Source organism: Cornus florida, unplaced genomic scaffold (genome assembly GCF_030987335.1).
Source record: "Cornus florida cultivar Cherokee Brave unplaced genomic scaffold, ASM3098733v1 CherokeeBrave_3.0.0_Hap2_Chr02, whole genome shotgun sequence".
NCBI lineage: Eukaryota > Viridiplantae > Streptophyta > Magnoliopsida > Cornales > Cornaceae > Cornus > Cornus florida.
This window is the reverse complement of record NW_026775572.1, coordinates 49106985-49124910: the sequence shown is the minus strand read 5'-3', so window position 1 is coordinate 49124910 and position 17926 is coordinate 49106985. Positions and strand designations below refer to the sequence as shown.

At 37.1% G+C, this 17926-nt stretch overlaps 1 pseudogene; it reads right to left on the bottom strand.

The window, feature by feature from the left end:
- Positions 1-9060: 9060 nt before the first annotated feature.
- On the bottom strand, positions 9061-9159 carry LOC132297753 (small nucleolar RNA R71; annotated as a pseudogene).
- Between the last annotated feature and the right edge of the window lie 8767 nt (positions 9160-17926).

The following is a 17926-nucleotide window of genomic DNA, read 5'->3' as shown; positions in this document are numbered from 1 at the left end:
TTTATATTACTCACCCACGTAGTGGGGACATTTTTCAGGTACAGGAATCAAGATTCGAGATTCTCATATTGATTGGATGATTTGTAGCCTTGAAGGTTTCAATTCTTATAAAAGTTTGCTTGAAATGCCACTTGTAGCCTTATATGTCAAAATGTGTATATTTGATTCCAATTATGTAATGTGTAGATAAGTACACTCTATGCAATGTATTTGACATGTATGAGATAAGGCTTGAGGCCAATGACATGTATCTTGTATTCTATGCAACTTTAACTTTATGAAATATTATGAAAATATTGAAAAATGCTACGTCATTGCTTCATAACTTTTGCATCGGGTGTGGAAATTCCATTCTTATTCTTTCATAGGGTCTTATAAATTATGTTTGAAGTGTGGCCAATGGCCAAATGGTAATTTGAAATCATTTGATAATTTTGGTTTTCAAATTTCTCTTTTCTTGTTCATTTTTGCCTTTTTGCCCATTGGGGGGTTGAATTTTGTATCGGTGGTATTTTTAAGCCGTGGACCATTGTAGCACATCCAAATAGGTAAGTTACGTTTGCGTGCATGGTCGTTTCCGGGCAAACCTTCTTCTTTGGTGAAATGAGCCTCCTATGGACTCATTTTGAAATTTTGTTGCACAATCTAATCTAAGGGCATTCTAAACCTTTCACACCAGTTTCAATTTCTTCTTTAAACATGGTTGAATAGAAAATGTGATTTTAGGGGGGGTTTTTTCTTCATGTTTTTCCAGAAAATGTCGTCTTGGTACCGAAAATCCCTCGTGAAGTTTCAGCTTCCAGTTTGCATTTTAGCAGCTTTTTGGCCTTCATGACCAGATTTCATGGAGGGGCCTTTTGGACATTTTACAGTGAGTTTTTTTTTGGAATTCTCGCGTAAGTCACGTAGAAAACTCAATTTTAGGGGGATTTCTTATTCGTGTTTTTCCAGAAAAACTCGTCTTGACCTCCGTTTCAAGCCTCAGTTATGGAAAACCTGCTTTGGACCCTTGCTGTCAGCATGGGCATGCCATTGGGCGCCGGGCGTGCATGGGGCATGTCATGGCCTTCGTCGGGCCACTTCGACATCAAAACTTCATACACTCGTTTCTCCCTCGTCCGGACTCCAAATCGAGTGAACTTTTTTTTGAATTTAATTAATTTTTCGCTGTCTTTCCAGTAGTGTGCTCGGTTGGACCCTGATCTTTCTAGATAATTACCAGTTTACCCTTTTAGCCTTAAGTGCTCGTTTTTCTTCATCATACCGTTTCTCCTTCGTTTGAACTCTGAATCATGCGATTCTTGAGTCCATCTTGATTAGTTTTTAGTTATCCTTCCAGTGGTATGCTCGGTGGCACCCGAGTCTGCAGTTTTCTGTAATGACTATTTAGCCACTGAGGGCTTATTTGTCATATTTTTGATCTTTTGCTTCCGCATCAGTTCTCATTGAGTTCTACGACCTCATGGAAGGTCACTTTGACTTCTTTAAGTCTTGTTTTCTGTTTTCACTTCCGTAATTCGGATCCGTTATCGGGTCAATCTTCGGTTCATCACAGGACGCACTGGCTTGAAAAACCAGGGCCGTCACAGGGGGGGCCCCGGGGGATGTGGAATTTACCATCCCTAGATAGAAAGTTTCTGGATTTTTTTTAATTAGTTTTAAAATTTGGACCGATTACATAAATATTGCTTGGATGTTACTCGTTTGGTATATTTAGCGTGAGAAGTTAACAATATATGTGTGTCGTGACCTTTAATATTATAATGTCTAGAATACAAAATGTCATTGTCTCTTTAATATTTTAAGTCTAAAATAGAGAATCTTCTTGTTTACACCCTTATTTTCCACTTTCCAGTAAGAGATTACCTTGGACGATTTCAATGGGAAGGTACTACCACATTCCAGTGGAAAGTCTTGGGACACATGATAGCCAAGGAAGCAAGCGGTTACAAGTGGTTACATGCAAAGTCATGAGACACATGGCAGCCTAGGAAGTGATTGGTTACAAGTGGTTACATGCAAAGTCATGGGACACATGGCAGCCTAGGAAGTAACCGGTTACAAGTGGTTACATGTAAAGTCATGGGACACATGGCAGCCTAGGAAGTGAGCGATTACAAGCGGTTACATGCAAAGTCATGAGACACATAGCTGCCTAGGAAGTTGGTTGATTCCAATGGAAAGTTACTACGATGTTCCAGTGGAAAGTCTTGGGACACATGGTAGCTAAAGCAGCAAGCGGTTACATGCAAAGTCATGGGAGACATGGCAGCCTAGGAAGTGAGTGGTTACAAGTGGTTATATGAAAAGTCATGTGACACATCCTAGGAAGTGAGCGGTTACAAGTGGTTACATGCAAAGTCATGGACACATGGCAGCCTAGGAAGCTGGTCGGTCCAACGGAAAGGTACTACGACGTTCTAGTGGAAAGTTTTGGGACACATGGCAGTCAAGGAAGCAAGCGGTTATATGCAAGCTACTATTACTAAATTCTATAAATAGGGCATGATATTATAACTTAGAAAGCCTGATCAACGCCAAATCAAACACGCACTTCAATATAATCTTTACTTTACATTGCAATGCACTTTTAATATGCTTAGTCTTAGTCCTGTACTTTACTTCTCATTAGATAATTTCACAGTCTTTTCAATTACTTTCTCAAGTAGTTCGTTCCTTCCTAGACAGTTAACTATCTAGATATCCTTTATCAAAGGCAAAAAGAACCCCGAGGTGTTCATTCCAGACCTCTTCACAATCGCCTGGTCTCACAATCTTCCTTCTAGAATATTGTTTGGATTTCTCTTTGGAACTACTACAGTTCCTGGCACGCCCATCCGGTTCCATTGGAACCGGCCACTTTTTCAAAGCCAAACACTTCTAAGAGATTTTTATTTACATTATATATAAGCAACTTGTACGTGGTTTCTTACTAACCCCAATTTCCAATTGTCAACCTTCAAATTTTACATTACATCATATAGGAGGAAAAGGCTTAGAATTTACATACCAATCTCTAAGGTCAATGCTTTTGAACCATTCCAATTTTAGAAAATAAATAAATAAAAATAATAATAATAAAACAAAAGAAAAAATATTGGTCCCTCTTCTTGGAAGAACAGGTTGAGAGTTTGGAGAAAATTTGTAGATTTAGTGAGTAGTTTGCCCATGTACAATTTCCTTTAATATAATAAACCTGAAACGGAGAATCTTCCAAGGCATTTGCTTCTATGATCACTAACACGGTTCCCTAACGCAGTTCTTTTTATTTTATGGGCTTGGATCTTTTTCACATAAATATTTTTAAGTTATTTTATGTTGAATTCTCTTCAGATTGACACGTGACATTTAAAATTTATCTACTGCTTGTGTTAAACCATGCCAACTAATTTAAAGAAAGTTTGAAAAGATCGTTTCCTCTCTCTCCTCTTATTCATTCTCACAATTGAGAAAATATTTCACGCCAAAAATAAATGTTCTTTCCCACGATTTTTGGCGCCTAGAAGCTCTGGTTCACTCTCTCTTTTTTGAGATCTAAATTGCAAAATTTCTCTCTTTTATCATTCTCTTTTTATGAAATATAAATTGCAATATTTCTCTCTGTTTTTAAAATTCAAATTTCAAAATCTCTCTCTTTTTTGAAATTTAAACTGCAAAATCCATTATAGATGCTTAAATATTTCCCCAATCTTTTTTCATCTCTTTCTTTCGCACTCTCCCTTTTGCATTTGCTGCCGCTTCTGTGACTTAAGTGTGAATTAGTCAGTTTATTGTGATTGAACATTATCACCAACATAACACTGTCAATTGTATGTTACAAATCAATTCCAAAGCTTTTCTAGCTTGTATAAAGATTTCTGTAAAATTAAGAGACCAAGAAAAAAAAAAAAAAAAATTTCAATAATCACCACAGTAAATATAGATTCTATAAATTAAGAGACAAATGAGAAAAAATACTCAAAATAATATGTTAATCAATGAGTAATTTAAGAAAGATAAATAGTTAACAAAAATTTAAAAAGGAAAGAAAAATGAGAGGATTTTGAAAGGGAAAAAAAATTAGAGTTTGATTTAAAAAGAAAATTTTGAATTTTTTTAAAGGAAATTAAACGAATTTAAAGAGTAAAAAATAGAAAAAATACAAAATTTAAGAGATAATTTTAGAAAATAAAATTTTTAGGAGGGGCATTATATGAATTTTTTCATATATATATGTAAAAATATATAAATTTAGTATATATATTATAGTAAGTGAGGCCACGGAATGAGGGCACGTGTCCCCTGGACATATACGGGCTCCCCCACTATTTGTATAATGTACACACATGACAACTGCAAAGCACTGTTTTCTTTTTTGGTTTTTGTTTTAGTTAACTCGGGGTGTCTGGGAAGACACGAACCTTTAGGGCCTTTTAACAACCCGATTAATTCACAAGGACCCGAAAGGTCACCTCCCCACCCGGGCAGGGTAAGTTACTGCAGGAACAGTCGAGGCTAGCCACAAAGAACATCCAGTGGGACTCGAACTCCAGACCTTGGACTTGCTAAGCTCCAAATTTCAGCGAGTAAACCGCTGGCCATATCCAAAGTGGATACTGCAAAGCATTGTTGACCCCCATGATTTGTTCTAAAACTATGTATGCACATAACAATTGCAAAGCATTTGTTTTTGTATATATAATTATATTTAAATATATATAAAGATTATATAGACAATCAAATTATACAATTTTGGGATATTATATCCTAATCTTCTACCCATTAGATGTAGTAATAAAACCCACCTTGTGAATAATTCAACCATTGAAAAATTAAGAAATTACTTAAATTATTTTAAAATTTTCTACTTAAAATTTTTATTTAAACAATTAATTTAAAAATTAAAGTTAAATTTATACAAATTTAATGGAAAATATGTAATCAAATTAGTATGAAATTTTTTTCATAAGAAAAATAAATTAAGTGTAGTTCAATAAAAAAGACATTATGGTCATTTAATGAAAAATAGTATAGACATTCGGTCATTTTATAACAAAATTAATATAATAGTTCAAAGAAAATATTATATACAAAATACACTTGTGTTATCTGCAAATTTGGACATTATTCAAAAGTTTACAATTCCTTTGCTATTTTACAATTCTTGATCCTTGTGAACTCTTGTTACTTGAGAGCACATAATAGATATGCCTAGCTCTTCCATCATTTGCTAAAGAAACTTTATCTTCTACAAAGGGGTTGGTTGGATTGAGAACTACAAAACCATAGATGGTTACATGCCATACCTTATAGGACTGAGGCATGAGAAAAGCTTCCATCCTAGTTTTTCATGAATCATAATTTGACCCATAAAAAATAGGTGCTTTGTTTGTAACTTGACCTTATTCCATTTCATAAGATCTTCTATAGGTTGGTTAAAACCTTAAAAAGTAGACCAAAGCTCTGATACAATTGAGGAATCAAGAAGGGGGTGAATTGGTTCTTCTTTAAACTTCTTCTATTTAGCTTGCTCAATATCAAGGGATACAAGGCAGTAGGTTGAAAACTTTAAATCAAGTAACCAATTACACACATTATTTACAAGGAAAACCCTCTCAATAGGGAAACACCTTGGTTCTTGGCCACAACCAATAAAGCTCCACTAGTTGTATGCAAGTAGTTAGACGTTCAACTATCTCACACTCTGCACACACCTTTGTACAAGTTGAAACACTAGTTTTTCATAGCCTCTACACACACTAGCTCAACACAGTGCTCATTAGCATTGCCCTTATCCTAAGCAAATCCTGCTTGGACCTTATAAGCTCTCATAGCTCATGAAATACAATATAAATGATGAATATCAACAATATTCAAGCATACATAAAATATAAGAATGGTTGTGCAACTCAAAATTATTAAAAAACTTTAATAAGCTTTATTCTATAGTTAAACAGGTCGTGAGGGTAAAATGGAAATTCAGCAATGATGAGCGCTGAAAAGTGCATATTTAAACCCCTTAAGCTTAGGCATTCTAGTACCTTTATCTATCTTACTTTACCGTTTTAGATTGATTTCGTATTATTTCCATTTTCAGGCACTTATCTCGAAAATAAGCTAACTCAGCCAAATAAAAGCTTAATTGAAGCAATTCTGGGATGAATCAAAAAAAGGAGCCAAATGGAAGCAAAAGAAAGAAAAAGGTGGAAATTAACATCTTCGATCGATCTCAGATCAAAGTTCGATCGATCTAACATGATCGATCTCAGCACTTCAAGATGGATCAGAGCCATGATGACATTTTCAAAGATTTCAAAAGTTTGATCGATCCAACATCATTCTTCGATCGATCGAATCGCTTTGTCCTTATCCAAATGATTGATCTTATCTAGTTGTACCACCCTACCAACCACTTTTGTCCTTTTTCCCAAAAATATCTCAGATTTGTCTTTATCCAAAAAGCGCCACCAATGAAGATCGATCCAGCCTAAGTTCGATGGATCTCAGTAATGTTCGATCGATCCAAGTCCAAGGTTCGATCGATCAAACTTCCTCTGGTGCAAAAAAGTTAAATTTCCAGCTCATTGAAAGTTGACCTTTATCCAATCATTAGGGAATATTGTAGGCACGACCCCAGCTCATTTTGGGTGTCATTTGACCTACCTATATAAGGATAAGGATTGTTTTTTACAAAGGGAGAGCCAATATCATATCATATCATCTCTTGGAGAGCAAGCTTAGAGGAGGAGGAGGAGGCTAGAGACACCATTGGAGACTCTTCACCATCCAAGTTGCAAATCTCTACAATGGAGTTAGCCCTTGAGGGTTGGAGAAACATCACCATGAGTGGCTAGACATCCTCTTGGGGCTAGAGTTAGCTCCAAACATGCTTTCTATATCTTAATCTTGTGTATTATTAATGGATTAGTGTTGTAATTAATGTTTTGACACTTTGATATATATAGATTTTGATTGTTCAATGATTTATGTGGTTAAATGCTTTCAATTGATCATTTCATTCTATCCATATGTCTATGTATGTTAGAATAGATGTTCATGTGTTTGTCTCTAGATGTTCATGTGTTTGTCTCTAGATTTTGTGTTATTGATGCTTGTCTATGTGTATTGATGCTATAGATTTAGGGATTGTCAAAACATAGTGCTTAATGGAATGCTCTTTAACATTCTTGATAGTTCATACTTATTCCTTGATGGATTGTGCCTCTCCCCTAGTTTATTTTCATGCTAGTAGTGTAAATGTAGTGTAGTTGTAGTGTAATGTTAAATGGGAGGACAATCCATGCTTGTAGTTTGATGATCCAAGCTTTTGAATGCAAGTAGCATATGTCTCTAACCTTATGTTGTATTTGGATTGTGAGCTTAAAGAAATGATTAATGACTTGTTTTGATCTATTGTGCCTTTCACATGTTGTTTAGATAATACATGCTTAACTAGTCATCCTTACTTGTTGAATCAACCAAATACAGACACACACACCAATATTTCAACACACCATTTGCCCTCATTAGTCACTTATTAATGGTATGGAAATGCATTGCTTGGTGGTGATCTCTAAACCCCAAGACTCTTCTCTCTCTCAGTTGCTCTTAGTTACATTCTTTTGTTATCACTTAGTTTAATTTAGTTACTCTCTAATCTAATCAACCAACTAACCAATTGTTTGATCACTCGACCTACTAGCCCTAATAGCGATTCCATAACCTTGTTCGACCCTCACAATCCCTTGGGACGATCCCTACTCACCCTAGCTATATTTATAGTGAAAGGTAGTAGTGGCTTCTATAAATGTAAAACTTGGCTCTCGCCTTAATACACACTCTTTAAGCTTATGGTAGGACGGCGACCAACCCAATAAGCACCACCAAGTTTTTGGCGCCGTTGCCTGGGATTAATTTGATTTGGCAACGTCGAAATTGTGGAATCAATTAGGATTAGTACTCTTTTGATCGTGTCTTTACTTTATTTTTATTTTTCTTTTTGGTTACTTATTGTGTTGTTCTTACTTGACTAGGTGCATTGTTGGAGAGGAAGCAAGCAAAGGAGCATTCAAGCAAAGCAAAGAAAGTAAAAAGCTTAAAATTAAAAAAATTTGCTAAGCTAAGCTTTAAATTTGGAGTTGAAGTGCTAATGGACCTTTGTGAGACTTCTTTTCTCAATCCCTTTGACAAATCGTGAGCCCGCGTAGAGGCATTCTTATTTGTTCTTTGCATCATTGTTGTTAAAGCATGGGAGTATGAATTAAGTGTTTGTGGAAGAAGTCTAATTGTATTGTTGTGAAGACATAGTGTTTGTCATTCTTTGTGCTTGTTATGTTTTGCATTGTGCATGCATGGTCGTCGTTCATTGAGACCCACTCTTGTCCCTTTAGATTTGCATCTTGAATCCATCGTTAGAAATCCTAGGGGAAGAGGAAGTTCAAATAGATACAATCTATCAATGGATGACCATAATGATGATCATGTTGAGGACCTTGGTCACATAGACCAACAAGGTATCCTTCATCCTAATGTACACAATGAGAACATACAAGTACCATTAGGCATGCCTAGGCCATACATTCACCAACGACCACAACAATAAGGCCAAGCTCCATATGGAATGCCAATGCCAATGTATACTCCACAACCTCCCATCATCAATCAAGGAATTCAAAACCAAGGTGTTTATGTTGCACCTCAAGTAACTAATCCACCTCTTGCTTTAAGAGACCATTATGTGCTTAATGAGTATAATGCACCTACATGCATCCAATTGCCTCCATTTAGAGCACATCATTATGAAATTAAGCCACAAACCATTCAAATGCTTCCTAACTATCATGGACTTCCAAGTGAAGAACCTTACAAGCATTTAGATGAGTTTCTTGAAGTATGTTCCACCGTAAAATATGCGGACATGCCGGAAGAGGTCTTAAGACTCAAACTTTTTCCATTCACCTTAAAAGACAAGGCAAAGTATTGGTTTAACAATCTTAGGCCTTTTTCAATAACTTCTTGGGCAGAAATGCAACAAGAGTTCTTAAAGAAGTACTATCCGGTTTCTAAAACTAATGCTATGAGAACCTCAATTCGAGAATTTTCACATGGGGATAGAGAAATGTTTCATGAAGCATGGGAACGCTTCAATGAATTGCTTAAGAAATGTCCACATCATGACATGCCCAAATGGCAATTAGTTTAATATTTCTTTGAGAGCTTACCGGACAATTACAAAGGCATGGTTGATGCTTCCATGGGTGGCTCATACATTGATAGGCATAAGGATGACATGTGGCGTCTTTATGAAAGCATGAGTGAAAATTCTTTGTATAGAACATTAGCATCCAAGAATGGTAGAAATTCACAAGGTAGAAAGAGTGTTGGCTTACATCAAGTCGACCATTCAAATGAAATAGCCGCCGAAATGAAGTCTTTATCTCAAAGGTTTGATCAATTTTTGATTAACCAAAACTTGGCGAACTAAGTATCTTCTTTTCCTAACCATTCTCATCGTGCATCAAATGAAACATGTATGACTTGTTCTAGTGTTCTTCATTCTACTTCTCATTGTCCTCACGGGCAAGTGCAAAATGAACCTAATGAACAAGTCAATGCAGCTTTTGTAAACTAAGGGAACTATCCTTATGGTACTTATTATAATCCAAGTTGGAAGAATCATCCGAATTTCTCTTGGAAAAACCAAGGAGAGGGCTCAAACCCTTCCCAAGGCGGTTTTCAAGGGAAGTACATTCCACCTCCACTTCAAAACCAAGGATCCCAAGGCTATAGACCTTATCAATCACAAGGGAATCAATTTGCCAATTCTCATTTTCCCAACCAATCTTATTCCCAAGGAAATACTAGAAGTCCCGCCTTTGAAGAAAAAGTTTTAAATGCTTTGGGCACTTTAGAGGCTAACACACAATTGCTCCATTCTCACTCTCAATCTATTACGAAGCTATAAACCCAAGTAGGACAAATAACAAGCAATCTCAATACAAGAGAGAAGGGAAAGATGCCTATTAATGCCCCATCTAAGCAACAATGTGTTGTGGAAACCCATTCTTCATCAGAAGGCCACACCATTGAACATGTTAATGCAGTGACTACCTTGCGGAGTAGTAGGATTGTGGACAATCAAGTTGAAATGTCCAATGAAGAGAGTGAACTGGTGCAACCTCAAGTTGTCACCCGTCCCGTTTCACATCCCATTCCTCTTTCACTGCATATACATGATCTTGTGAATGAGAAAGTCTTGAAAAATGTGTTTGAAAAAGAAGTTTTGAAAAATGATGTTGAAAAAGTTTTGCTGAAAAATACTTTGAAACAAAGTGATTTGAAAACTTCTTGTGTTGAAGAGAGTTCAAAAGGAAATTCTAAAAAAGTGTTTGAACCAAAAGTTCCATTTCCGGATGCCTTAAAAGGATCCATTTCAAAAGACAAGCAAAAGGCAAAAACCAATGAAATTATGGAAATGTTTAGGCAAGTAAAAGTTAATCTTCCACTTTTGGATGCAATCAAGCAAATTCCGGCTTATGCCAAATTCTTGAAAGACTTGTGCACCCAAAAGCGGAAGAACAAGAGCCAAGCGCCAAGAAAAGTGGTTTTGACCGAGCAAGTAAGCTCAATTTTGCAACATAATACTTTGCCAAAGTTTAAGGACCTCGGTTCACCTACTACTTCATGCATCATTGGTGATCATATCATTAATCAGGCGCTTCTTGACTTAGGAGCAAGTGTTAACCTTCTTCCATAATCGGTTTATGTCAAATTGGACCTAGGTGAATTAAAACCGACGTCGGTAATTTTGTAACTTGCCGACCGATCTATCAAGAGGCCTAGGGGTGTCATTGAGGATGTTTTGATTAAAATTGATAAATTCTTCTTCCCGGTTGATTTCGTTGTCATAGACACGGAACCAGTCCCCAATCTTAAGAGCTAAATTCCCGTTATCCTTGGCCGTCCTGTCTTGGCAACCGCTAATGCCAACATCAATTGTAGGATGGGGATAATAAAGATCTCATTTGGCCACATCAAGGTGAAGTTGAATATCTTCAATCCCACACCCAATTCATTTGACAAATATGAAAGAGATGTTAATGTTGTAGATAAATGTCATGATCTTCAATGTCAAGGAAGTGAGCTTTTGTGTAAGACCAAAACTTCCAAAGGATCATCTTTAACCTTGCATTCTAAAAGTCTTATTTCAAATTCTTGCTTTGAAAGGGCATGGAAGCCCAAAGGTTGTGATTGCATAGACAAAGGATCAAAAGTTTCTTTTGAGCTTAATCCAACAAGTTCTTCAAAGAACCATTTGTTGGGTGGAGTTCAAAGCATCTATTACCCCAACAAGGAGGGGATGCATTATAAGATCTTTGATCTAGGCTAGAAGAGCCCAATGTCTTGCTAGAGACGTTAAAGACTAGCAAAAACATTTCGTAAGGTGTTAAAACCCTATTCCTCCCTCATTTCTACTGAAATTTCATTTCTTGCGAAATCTAGATACTTGTTTTTGGTTCATATGCATTAATAGGAACTGTGATTAGGATTACATGAATTTTTGTATTGTGATTGAGCATTTTGTATAAGTTCGATCGATCTCAAATGAGAGTTCGATCGATCGAACTTCCACCTACATCCAACACTTAAAAAAAATTTCGACTTGCATCCACCTGTATCCAAATCACCTCTCTGTCCCATCACTTAGAAAAATTTCTAATTCTCAGATCGATCAGAAGACCTTAGATCGATCCAACTTCAAAGTTTGATCAATCTCATGATCCAACACTTAGAAAAATTTTGAGCCTGCATCAACCTGCATATTCAGTTCTTTATCTCATCGATCGAAAACATTCCAAGATCGATCTGAACTTCTTCGATCGATCCAACATCAAAGTTCGGTCGATCTTCAAGTTCCAACACTTAGCCAATTTTCTGAGCCATAAACCTGCATATTTTTGCCCTCTGCTTGATTGATCGAACTCTTGTTCTAATCGATCTCAGTTCTTCATTTCTTTATTTTGACTTTATTTTGACTTTTCAAATTTCAAAAATCCAAGAATATTTTCATTTTTATTTTATTTTCATTTCATTTTATTTTGTTTTTCAAAAAGTTTTCGAAAATACAAAAATATTTTAGTTTATTTAGTTTTTAATTATTATTGCTTATTCAATTAAAAAAAAATCCAAAAATATTTTATTCTATTTTATTTTATTTTATTTTACAATTTTCAATTTTAATTCTAATTTTTAATTTTAGTTTTTCATTTTTCAAAAATTTCAAAAAAAAAAAAAAAAAAAAAATACTTTGAGGAGAGTTCATCAAAGTTCTATCGATCTGAAATCTCAGTTCGATCGATCGACTAATAGGGAAATGTTTTTAAAAATAAAACCGAGAGTTGTGAGATCGATTACAAAGATCGATCTAACAACTCCCTACCCTAACCCTTGTTTCTCTCATCATCGCCGTGAACCCCAATCAGCCTTTCCATTTTTGGCGAGCCTCCGGCGAGTTCCAACCTTTGATTTTCCCTCTCTCCTCTCGGATTTGCATCACCATCTTCATCTCCTCTTTCCTCGCGACTAGAGGTGAGATCCGAACCACATTTTGTCATTTCAAGCTTTAATTTGATAATATATGTTGCCTACATGCTAGATCTAGGATAAATAATGATGAAATCCACCATTGATGAGCTTAAAGCATGTTTGTATATATATGTATATATATGTGTATATATATTTTTATATTTTTGATTTTCGAATTGATTATGGGAGTATAGGCCTTGTTTGGGTGATGGTAATTGATGATTTGTTGTGTTGATGGGCCCATGACCATGTCGTGAAGGCCCCGTGCCATCCACGTCACAGATCTGTGACTTTTTAGTTTTCACCTTCACATAGTTCGATCGATCGAACTTCAATCTCAGATCGATCTTGAGAGATCGATCAAACTCATACCTCAGATCGATCGAAGTTTTGAGATCAATCTCAAACCTTTTTATGATCGATAGAACTTCATAGATCTCATACACACACTTCATTCATCATGCATTATGTTCATGCTATCTCATATATGCCCAATGCCTGTGACATTCCATATTGGATGCATTTCATACTTACATTGTTTAGCATGTTTCATATCCTATCACTTGCATAGATTCATGTCATCTATATGATTTGTCTATCTTATTTGACATATATGTTTCTATTTTGTGGTTTTAATTCTTAATTCTGGTACTAACTCCCCTTGTAAGTTTTTAAATTATTTTTCAGGCTATGACTAAGCTTAAGATTGTTGCTAAGAGGCAACACAGGCCTCAGAGACATATCAAACCATGGATAGAAGAGCCAGCAGAGCCCTCTCATGCACTTGAAGAGCCAGTACAGCCTACTCCACCTCAGTCACCTGCTCATGAGGCTGAGGATGCTCATATTCCATCCACCTCTGTAGCTCAGCCTGCATTTACACCATCACCATCTCCACCACATGCTAGAGCTGAACATTCACCAGTACCATCTCCACCAAGCCAGCCAACTCAGCCAGCTCAAGAGCGTGATAGGCCCGCGCCTAGATATGCGCATATGGCAGTAGACCATGAGTCGGTGTTCGACATAACCTTTTTCTCCAGATCGGTGCTGACTCGATCAGCCTACCACGACATCATTCAGAGGGGCCTTGTAGCTATTCTTGCCCCAGTTACAGAGCCAGTCCACCCGCGACTGGTATGGTTGTTCTTCCAGAACCTCCGACCATCCCCGCGTACCACAGTAGAGCTGGTCACTACCATAAATGGCCATCAGATCACTATCACTGTGGACTCGCTAGCACACTCTTTCCATTGTCCACACAGATGCCTTCCGGAGCTAGAAGAGCTATATTCGAGGCTATACAGGCTTTCTTATGCCGACATGGCAGTATTTCTTACAAGTCACCATGCCGATGGTGAGACTTTCGCCACCCGCATATTCCTTCCAGATGACCTATAGTTCTTCGATTCTGTTCTTTTTCAGAATATATATATGGCCGGGCATAAGATCCAGCAGAGAGGAGACTATCTGATAGCCCTCTACGCATTCTACATAGGCCACTGGGTATCTATTCCCGCGCTCATCTGGAGCGTGATGAGGAAGCTATTTGACGAGTATATCAACAAGGAGAAGCCCGGACGGGCTAAGTCTCTCCCATTTGGCCACCTTATCACCTAGATTTTGATCGACCAGTGTTACCCTATTCATCTTCGGGAGCACCCTAAGAGAGGTTCCTGTCACTTCTTGAAGAAGGACTGGGACAAGAGCTACAATGCCATCATTACTAGACTGCAGGACCACACAGTAGTGGCTGCAGAGGAGCTAGAAGCTGAGGAGGCAGAGGCAGCAGCTGAGGCAGCAGCAGCAGATCCTGCAGCGGACGATGTACCAGTCGGTCCAGCTGCCGAGCATATAGATATTGATTTGGAATGACCTGCAGATGACACAGAGTAGTACTCTCCAACTTGGTTGCCCAATCACGAGCAGGAGCAGACTCAGGATTTTCATTCTTCTGACTCTTCTATACCAGAGGCTCCAGATCAGACCCCCGGCTTTGGAGTATGCCTGCAAACTCTTGAGGATGTTGTTGTTGCTATACGAGCTGATCTTACAGCCGCCAGAGCTGATTTTGCTATCTTCTGTACGGATGTTGCAACTATGTTCCGAGATCTATCCAGAGATATCTGCGGAACTCGACCTACCTGTCCTGCCTCATCTTCCTGAGATTCCAGTTCTTTATCTTTTCATGATCCTTCTCTACTATTAATACTTTACTTTTGTCACTGTATAGTACTATTATTTTTACAGCCGGTCTATCGGCTTAGATCTTTTGATGTTCCAGTACTTTATTTTCTATTTATGCATATTTTTATTATGGATGTCATATATTATATTCTCATACCTGTATGTTTGACTCCATCAGGTGCATCACAGTGACTTCAGTGAGAGAGTGCTACCTGATTTTCAGGACCACCCTTATACCTCTCTCATATCTTTATCTGTTTATCCCATTTACACTTGCATGTCCACTGTGCACTAATTATCCCATTTTGTTATCTGATGTGTTTATCCAAGTGCCATCTTTTCAGGACCACAGTTCATCCTAAGTTTGGGGGGGCTATGCCACCCACTTTAGATACTTCAGTCCCGATCATTCTATGCCTTAGTTGCACTGGTATACTCTTTCCTTTGTCCTCTTGCACATTGAGGACATTGTGCTATTTAAGTTTGGGGGGAATGGTGCTTTGTAGTGTTAGCTTTAAATTTCAAGATTTTGAGCATGACTTGTGTAATTGAGGGATTTTTCTATGATTGGTCCATATCTAGTGATGATTTTGATCTTTTGAGGACTATATTGCTTAAAATTTAAAAATCGTTTGACTTGAGAGTCCAATACTCCTTGTATGCCTTGTGGAAGTCATTTAGGAGTAAATTTTTCGAAAGATTGATATCTTGCTTGCACTTATGGTCCACATCATCTTGATTTTGTGATTATTTTGAGATTCACTCTAGTATTCTACACTAGCACAGGCGCACACTAGCATTCATTTGTGGGGTATATGCTTTGTTGATTATTTAATTGGTTATATCCCAATTGAGCTAGTAGTGCATTGAAAGCTTTCTTTCTTGATAAAGGTGGATGACAACCCCTTTTCACTAAGTAGCCGGGATTCTCGCCTCATTAAGCACAGAACTTCTCGTGCCGAAAGGTGGAGGGCCCAAACTCTAGGTTCATAATTGAACTTGCTTATAAAAAAAATAAAAATAAATAAAAAATAAAAAAGAAGAAGAAAAAGTTGCAAAAGCAATAAAAAATGTGAGAAGTGGGAAATGATTAGATGGTTGTTGTCCTGATTTGTAGCCTAATTGATTTGAGCTTGTAAGTCCGTAGGGGTATTTGAATGCCTAATGCCCTAAAGCTGTCTGGTTTGGGAGTCATTGACCTAACGCTCGATCTCATGAATCGCTAGAAAGCTTAATAGATCAACACATTGCACCATGCTTCCATCTTTGATCCTATAAAAAAAAAAAAAAAATCGAGTGAAAAGAATAAGCGCACCCAGAACAATAAAGCTTTAATAAAAGGTCCACTTTTTGTCTTGATGATCGGTACTAGATTTGTGTGCTAGTTTGAGGGTAGGGATGTGATTAATTCTTTAGTTGGCTAAGATAGCAACACATTTGATGCCGGTTCACTCAAAAGGATTCTAGAGTTGTTTTGATTTGCATGATTATTTTCTTGATGTGTGGAGGACCATACTTGCTTGCTTGATGTTGAGATTTTAGGAGATTGCTTGGAAATGTTTGAAAAATTGCATACTTGAGGTAGTTTTCTCCCAATACTTGTTTGCAATATTGGTACCTCTTTTGAAAGAATGAGCTTAATGTTTGTGGGTACCATTTCTGGAAACCCTCACGAGACTTCACTCATCCACTAGGGGTAACCTAGGAGTTTAAAAGGCTTGTTGCATGTGCTAAGTGCAATCGTGTTCCCTACGAAAGTGGCGTTATCTATTTATTGTTTTCTAGTTCATAGTTGTATAGTTGTTCATTTCATTCCTTTACTTTCTAGTTCATTGTTAGGGACTAGCAATATTTAAGTTTGGGGGTGTGATGAGAGCTGAAAAGTGCGTATTTAAACCCCTTAAGCTTGGGCATTCTAGTACCTTTATCTATCTTACTTTAGTGTTTTAGATTGATTTCGTATTATTTCCATTTTTAGGTACTTATCCCGAAAATAAGTGAACTCAGCCAAATAAGAGCTTAATTGAAGCAATTTTGGGATGAATCAAAGAAAGGAGCCAAGTGGAAGCAAAAGGAAGAAAAAGGTGGAAATCAACATCTTCGATCGATCTCAGATCAAAGTTCGATTGATTCAATATGATCGATCTCAGTACTTCAAGATGGATCAGAGCCATGATGACATTTTCAGAGATCTCAAAAGTTCGATTGATCCAACATCATTCTTTGATCGATCGAACTACTTTGTCCTTATCCAAATGATTGATCTTATTTAGTTGTACCACCCTACCAACCACTTTTATCCTTTTCCCAAAAATATCTTCAAAATATCTCAAATTTGTCTTTATCCAAAAAGCGCCACCAATGAAGATCGATCCAGCCTAAGTTCGATGGATCTTTGCAATGTTCGATCGATCTAAGTCCCAGGTTCGATCAATTGAACTTCCTCCAGTGCGAAAAAGTTAAATTTTTAGCTTATTAAAAGTTGTCCTTTATCCGATCATTAGGAAATATTGTGGGCACCACCCCAGCTCATTTTGGGTGTCATTTGACCTACCTATATAAGGATAAGGATTGCTTTTCACAAAGGGAGAGCTAATATCATATCATATCATCTCTTGGAGAGCAAGCTTAGTGGAGGAGGAGGCTAGAGACACCATTGGAGACTCTTCATCATCAAGGAGCAAATCTCTACCATGGAGTTAGCCCTTGAGGGTTGGAGAAACATCACCATGAGTGGCTAGACATCCTCTTAGGGCTAGAGTTAGCCCTAAGCATGCTTTCTATATCTTAATCTTGTGTATTATTGAGGAATTAGTGTTGTAATTAATGTTTTGACACTTTGATATATATAGATCTTGATTATTTAATGATTTATGTGGTTAAATGCTTTCAATTGATCATTTCATTCTATCCATATGTCTATGTATGTTAAAATAGATGTTCATGTGCTTGTCTCTAGATTTTGTATTATTGATGCATGTCTATGTGTATTGATGCTATAGATTTAGAGATTGTAAAAACATAGTGCTTAATGGAATGCTCTTGTGATTTTCTTGATGGTTCATGCTTATTCCTTGATGGATTGTGCCTCTCCCCTAGTTTATTTTCATGCTAGTAGTGTAGATGTAGTGTAGTTGTAGTGTAGTGTTAAATGGGAGGACAATTCATACTTGTT